This window comes from Felis catus, chromosome D3 (genome assembly GCF_018350175.1).
Source record: "Felis catus isolate Fca126 chromosome D3, F.catus_Fca126_mat1.0, whole genome shotgun sequence".
Classification (NCBI taxonomy): Eukaryota; Metazoa; Chordata; class Mammalia; order Carnivora; family Felidae; genus Felis; species Felis catus.
The window spans coordinates 70,233,034-70,239,122 of NC_058379.1; the positions used below are offsets into that span (position 1 = coordinate 70,233,034).

Genomic DNA, 6,089 nt, shown 5'->3' on the forward strand with positions numbered 1-6,089 from the left:
CGTCCTCTCTATATATTAGAACACTGAAGACACATAAAAGAGTTATAGAATTGCATAGTGAACTAGGAATTGCCTATGGTTTAAAGCCTGAATGTAGCCTGATTATCAGGGTCAAATACCTGCTGGTGAGACAGAAGTATAGTCACATTTTGGCTTTACTTTGCAGGGTGTTGATATTCCAGGCCTAAAATCTGGGAACAGGCCCAATACCTCTTCAGTCAAAAGTCAGAGCACGGTCAAAGTTGTTGTTAGAGGTCTGTTCCAATTCATGTGCCTTCTGGCTTGACGAGGCAGTCCTCACCCAAATTTCCAGCTGTTCATGTCCAAGAATAGAACTAGAGACATGAACTACCCTCATTCTAGAAGAAGACAGGGATGCTGCAAAGGTTTCTGCCTCCACTCAGGCTGTATGTCTCTCCCACTAGCCAAAACAAATGCACACCTTGCCTATTCCTGATGGAGGCAGTCAAAAAAGAATAATGCAGAATTTACAACAGATTATTTTGCTTCTCTATGATGTAATGATCTATTACTAATAAAATAAGATAAGAAGCTACTGTTAACATCATGCATTGCCTAGCAGAAGAATTCACTGACATACAGAATCCTGAAAGTACAGACACATTCACATTAAGAAGAAGCAAGCAATACTGGGACCCAAAGAGTTTCCTCCCCTCTACCCTCAAGGTACAAGCTTCCTTCCCAACTCCTGCCTTGTCTAATGCTGTCACCAGTTTCTCAGGCACTCAAAATTCCAAAACTTGGGGCATCTTTGACTTACTCTTCTTCTTTGTCTCCCTTATCCCAGAAGTCATCAATTTCTAGACACCATTTCCTTGAAAAGTCTCACGTCCTCCCTTCTTCTGTGCTTAGCCAGGGCAGGTGTTCAGTAATCACATGCTGATTATGACAACCCTTACTCTTGGGTCCTCTCCATCCCATCTGCTTTGTACACCTTTGACAGATGTCCCTGAAATGTCATCTTCGTGGAGTCACATTCCTCAGTGCAAACACATAGAATGGCAGCCTCTGGAACCTCCCACATCATCTATAATCTGCTACTGAGACTCCTCCATTAGATTTTCACCTCCTGGATGACAAGGATGGTCTTACTGATCCCCATTGTAAACTGGCACTGTGTGTAACACAGGGTGGGCAGTGAGTAAATTCCAAGCAAATGAATCAACAAACTTTGAAGCCCATGGGGCAGGTCATATCGCCCTTTGTGTAATAATTATGAGGGCAGAGTAGTTAATGAGTGGCATGAATGCTTTGCTTTTCTACAGGTGAGAAAGCACGGGGAGGGCATTTTGACAGGTCAATGCTTTGCCTAGTCTTATAAGCTCTCAAGATCCTTCTTGAGTGCAGAACAATAAAACACAATTATTTCATGAGTACTTATAAATAGTAGCACAGATTCAGAGGAATCAGTGTCAAAAATTTCCTAAAATTTCCTATGTGTAATTTGAGATTATTATAAATACCCTGTCTGATAAGAGCTCATTGACTTTTTTTTTTATCATGAGCACTTACAAATCAGAAACACTATAAATAGGGCTACTTGAAAACATAAAAATACAAGGACAAGTGACTTTGCGCAAACTGCTTGATGTTTCTGGGCTGCGGATTCCTCATGTGTAAAATGAGGAGCTTGCACAAAGGAGATGATCTCTGTGTTCCTTTCCATTCTTATTTTATTCTGTATACAAAACAAACAACAACAACAAAAAAACCACCTTCTGCTCCTTAAAGCAGCAAGGTTATCAGTTTGAGCACTTAGTTTTAAGATTTCCTAGGCCAGTAAAATTCCCGTGTCTCCGGTGTGTTTCTGTGGGATCTTCATAAGGTTAGAAGCCTTTTATTTTGACAAGGAAGGAATTTTTTTATTCTTAATACCCCCATCCTTCCAACTATCACCATCATGTCATTTTAACAAGCCATTTTAAGACCAGGAATTTAATCTCTGGAGAAAAGATAATCCTTGTGCTTAATACACTCAGTTTCTTAAAAAATTCATCGCAGCCTCCTTATTTTCCTCGTTCCATCACAGACAGCGAAAACTTTGTCACGGATTGATTACCTGTTGTCATCCAGACTTACCACTTTCATTCCTCTGGGTGACCTCGGTTGTAATAAATCCAGCTTCCTCCTCTGCACCATAGGGATAGGATTATCATCCATAATTATGACAAAATCTAAAATTTCAGCTTTGGAAGGTATATTAAATAAAAGTAAGGGTAATTGGGTCCATCCATCCCTCAGAGTGATATTTATATTCTTTCTCTTACACCACCACCAGACAGTTATCTGAACGGACAGCTGACAACTGGGCAGTTCTCTGTGGTCTGCTTATTTACCACTAGCTTTCCTTTTACAAATCCCTTTCCTGTGATTTATGTCCTCTGAAATGAGACTGAGAAACAGGATCGTTGTTAAGTGTATGCATTTGACATAAGACAAATACAATGCTCCATTTTATTTTAAATTGTCTCCACTTTCCAAGACTCGATGCAAATGTCCCCTCCTCCAGGAAGTCTTCCCCATCTCTACTGCAGAAGCAATCTTTTGAACTTCCTCCATATTGTTCCACCATATATTATGGTACTTTCCAGTTTCTCCCACATTTGTGGTAGGGTAAACTATGTGAAAATCTTGTTTCCTTTATTTGACTGCAAAGTCCTTGGTGTCAAGAATTATGTCTTTAAACGTTCACGTAAAGCCAAATGCATTTAGCAGAGTATTCTGCAGGGAACAGATTTTTGGTAAATTGAGGGAAGAATGAAGCAACGGAAGGAGAAAAAAGAAGTCTATTGCATACAGGAGAGGCCTTCCTGCATAGAAAAGACCTTTAAGGGAGTATTCAAGAGAACGGGAGGAAGCAGGAAAGAAGAGTAACCTGAATTAAAAGCCAACCCATCAACGAAAGGGATTATGTCTAAACAAGTAAGGAGTGGCAGGGAAGGGGGTGAGGGGTGGGGTGCCTGGGAACATGTTATCTTTATGGGTGATACTTCGTAGGCTGACTTTGCCTCTTCCCTCACCTGTTGCTTTCAAGTCCACTTTCTGAATGAGTATTTGCTGCCCTTAGAGAAGTCAGAGGTAGGCATATGCAATGACCACAGGCAAGCTTAAACTCTAACAAGACAGATTAATTCCTTCCCTAGAATGTAAGCACTACCTCCCTGAGAGCAATCAACTGACTGACTCTGAAGCTTTTCTCCACTGCAAATGTGGAGATTTGTTCCTACAACCAAATCACTGGGACATCTTGTTCAGCCAAAGCATTCCTTCTTCAAGGAAACCTATGCCAGTGCTCGGGATGCCAGGCTATTCCTCCCTAACCCAGGACGCCATCTTGACAAATCAACTTAGCCTGAGTCAGCATGGGCGTTGGGCAAACCCTCTGTCTCTGATTGGATGAGAGGTCATGTCATTCACACACTCAGACTACCCCTCCCGACTCCGCGCTTATTTTCCTTTGTCCCTAGCTTGATTTCAACCACTGAGCCCAACAGTCCCCCCCAAAGACTAGACTGGCCTCACAGAGCCAGCACCTCAAACTCAAGTCGTCCATAATGGAACCCTTCACCTCTTCACACACCAAGTATGCTTTTCCTCATGGTTTCTCAATGCTTGCTAAACATACCTACCTCCCAGGGCAGGAAGCCTCACAGACCTTTCTACTACCCAGCCCCCAAGGCTCTTTCTTTTCTGAGCCAACTCCGATGCTGGAATCTCCTTCCATCGTTGCTGCAAACTCCAGAGATGAAGCCACGTGTCCCCTCTTCATCCCAGGGTTCAAAGAAAACTGAATCCGTTTTCCTAGGTAGGGTTTTTTGGGTTTTGTTTTTAATTTTTTTTAATGTTTCTGGTTCTTTTTTTTTTCTTTTGAGAGAGAGAGAGACAGAACGTAGCAGGGGAGGGGTAGAGAGAAAGGGAGAAGCCGAATCTGAAGCGGACTCCAGGCTCCAAGCTGTCAACACAGAGCCTGATGTGGGGCTCGAACCCACAAACTGTGAGATGGTGACCTGAGCTGAAGTCGGTCGCTTAACCAACTGAGCCACCAGGCACCCCCCGAGGAAGGGTTTTATAGTGACTCCCATGGCACAGGAAACATTAGTTCACTATAAATAAACAACGTATAGTTTATAGAATTCAAAAGATCATAGACTGAAGGGGCTTCCAGCCTCTGTTTCCAAAGGCAGAGCTCCCCACACCTTACCTCTTCCCTTCCTTCTGGCCTGGCCTTCAGCTCAGGAGCATGCAATGCTCACAGAACAGCTAAGCTGCTCTCCATCAAGCTGGTGGTTTGTATTTCTAAGACTCTCTTGTTTCCGGGACTCTGCTTGACAAAAAAAAAAAAACAAAAAAAAAAAACGATAACTTTCCTTTTTCTTAACATCTTTTTTTTTTTTTTTAAAAAAACCAACTAGTCTTAAAACTTTAGGGGCGCCTGGGTGGCTCAGTCGGTTGAGCGTCCAACTTCGGCTCAGGTCATGATCTCTCAGTTCGTGAGTTCGAGCCCCACGTTGGGCTCTGCGCTGACAGCTCAGAGCCTGGAGCCTGCTTCAGATTCTGTGTCCCCCCTCTCTCTCTGCCCCACACCTGCTTGTTCTCTCTCTCTCTCTGTCTTTCAAAAATGAATAAACATAAAAAAAATTAAATAAAAAAAAACTTTATAACTCCTCCCTCTTCCTCTCAGAATTGCAAGACTCTATCCTCTACCCTTTCCTTTCCATTCCCAGCTCATTGTCCTGGGTTAGGCCCTCTTAATAGTTTAATTAGTCTAGGCTATTGCCCTACCCTCTTAACCGGTCACCCGATTTCTGATATCACTCTAAATGATACTTACTTCTAACTCTTTTTCGTGGTGCCTCGGAGGCAGTAGGCAGCCTCACGATGAAGCTGAACATCTCTTTCCCAGCTACTGGCTGCCAGAAACTCATTGCAGTAGATGATGAATGCAAACTTCATGCCATTATGAGAAGCAAATGGCCACAGAAGTTGCTGCTGATGCTTTAGGGGAAGAATGGAAGGGTTACTGGGTCCGCATCAGTGGTGGCAATGACAAGTCTTCCCCATGAAGCGGTGTCTTGACCCATGGCCGTGTCCGCTTACTGCGGAGTAAGGGGCATTCCTGCTACCGACCACGGAGGACTGGAGAAAGAAAGTGCAAATCTGTTCGAGGTTGCATTGTGGATGCCAGTCTCAGTGTTCTCAACTTGGTCATCGTGAAAAAAGGGGAGAAGGATATTCTTGGACTCACTGATACTACTGTGCCTCGTCACCTGGGGCTCCAAAGAGCTAGCAGAATCCGCAAGCTTTTCAGTCTCTCGGAGGAAGATGATGTCCACCAGCATGTTGTGGGAAAGCCCCTAAACAAAGAAGGTAAGAAACCTCGAACCAAAGCACCCAAGATTCAGCATCTAGTTACTCCACGTGTCCTCCAACACAAACTTCGTCGGCGCATTGCTTTGAGGAAACAGCACATGAAGAAAAGGAAGAGGCTGCAGAAGATGCTAAGCTTTTGGCCAAAAGAATGAAGGAGGCCAAAGAAAACCGCCAGGGACAGATTGCCAAGAGACAGAGGCTGTCTTCTCTGAGAGCTTCTACCTCAAAGTCTGAATCCAGTCAAAAATGAGAGGGTTGTAAGAGGAACAAATGAATAAGATCCGACATCAAAAAATAAAAAATAAAAAATAAATAAATGATACTTGTAAAGCACATTTTGATCATGTCACTACTGTTCCCTCTTACTCCCCTACCCTCAACATTTTTTTAATTTTTTTTTCAACGTTTATTTATTTTTGGGACAGAGAGAGACAGAGCATGAACGGGGGAGGGGCAGAGAGAGAGAGACACAGAATCGGAAACAGGCTCCAGGCTCCGAGCCATCAGCCCAGAGCCTGACGCGGGGCTCGAACTCACGGACCGCAAGATCGTGACCTGGCTGAAGTCAGACGCTTAACCGACTGCGCCACCCAGGCGCCCCAACATTTTTAATAACTCTCTATTGCTCACAGAACAAAGACAAAATTACTTAGCATGGTATTCAAGACTTCCACGTTTGCTCCCCAACCTGCCAGTCT

The 6,089-nt window shown here is 43.6% G+C and overlaps 1 pseudogene; it reads left to right on the plus strand.

Annotated features, from left to right (window-relative positions):
- Positions 1-4,899: 4,899 nt before the first annotated feature.
- Positions 4,900-5,671, plus strand: LOC101092712 (annotated as a pseudogene).
- The last annotated feature ends 418 nt before the right edge of the window (positions 5,672-6,089 follow it).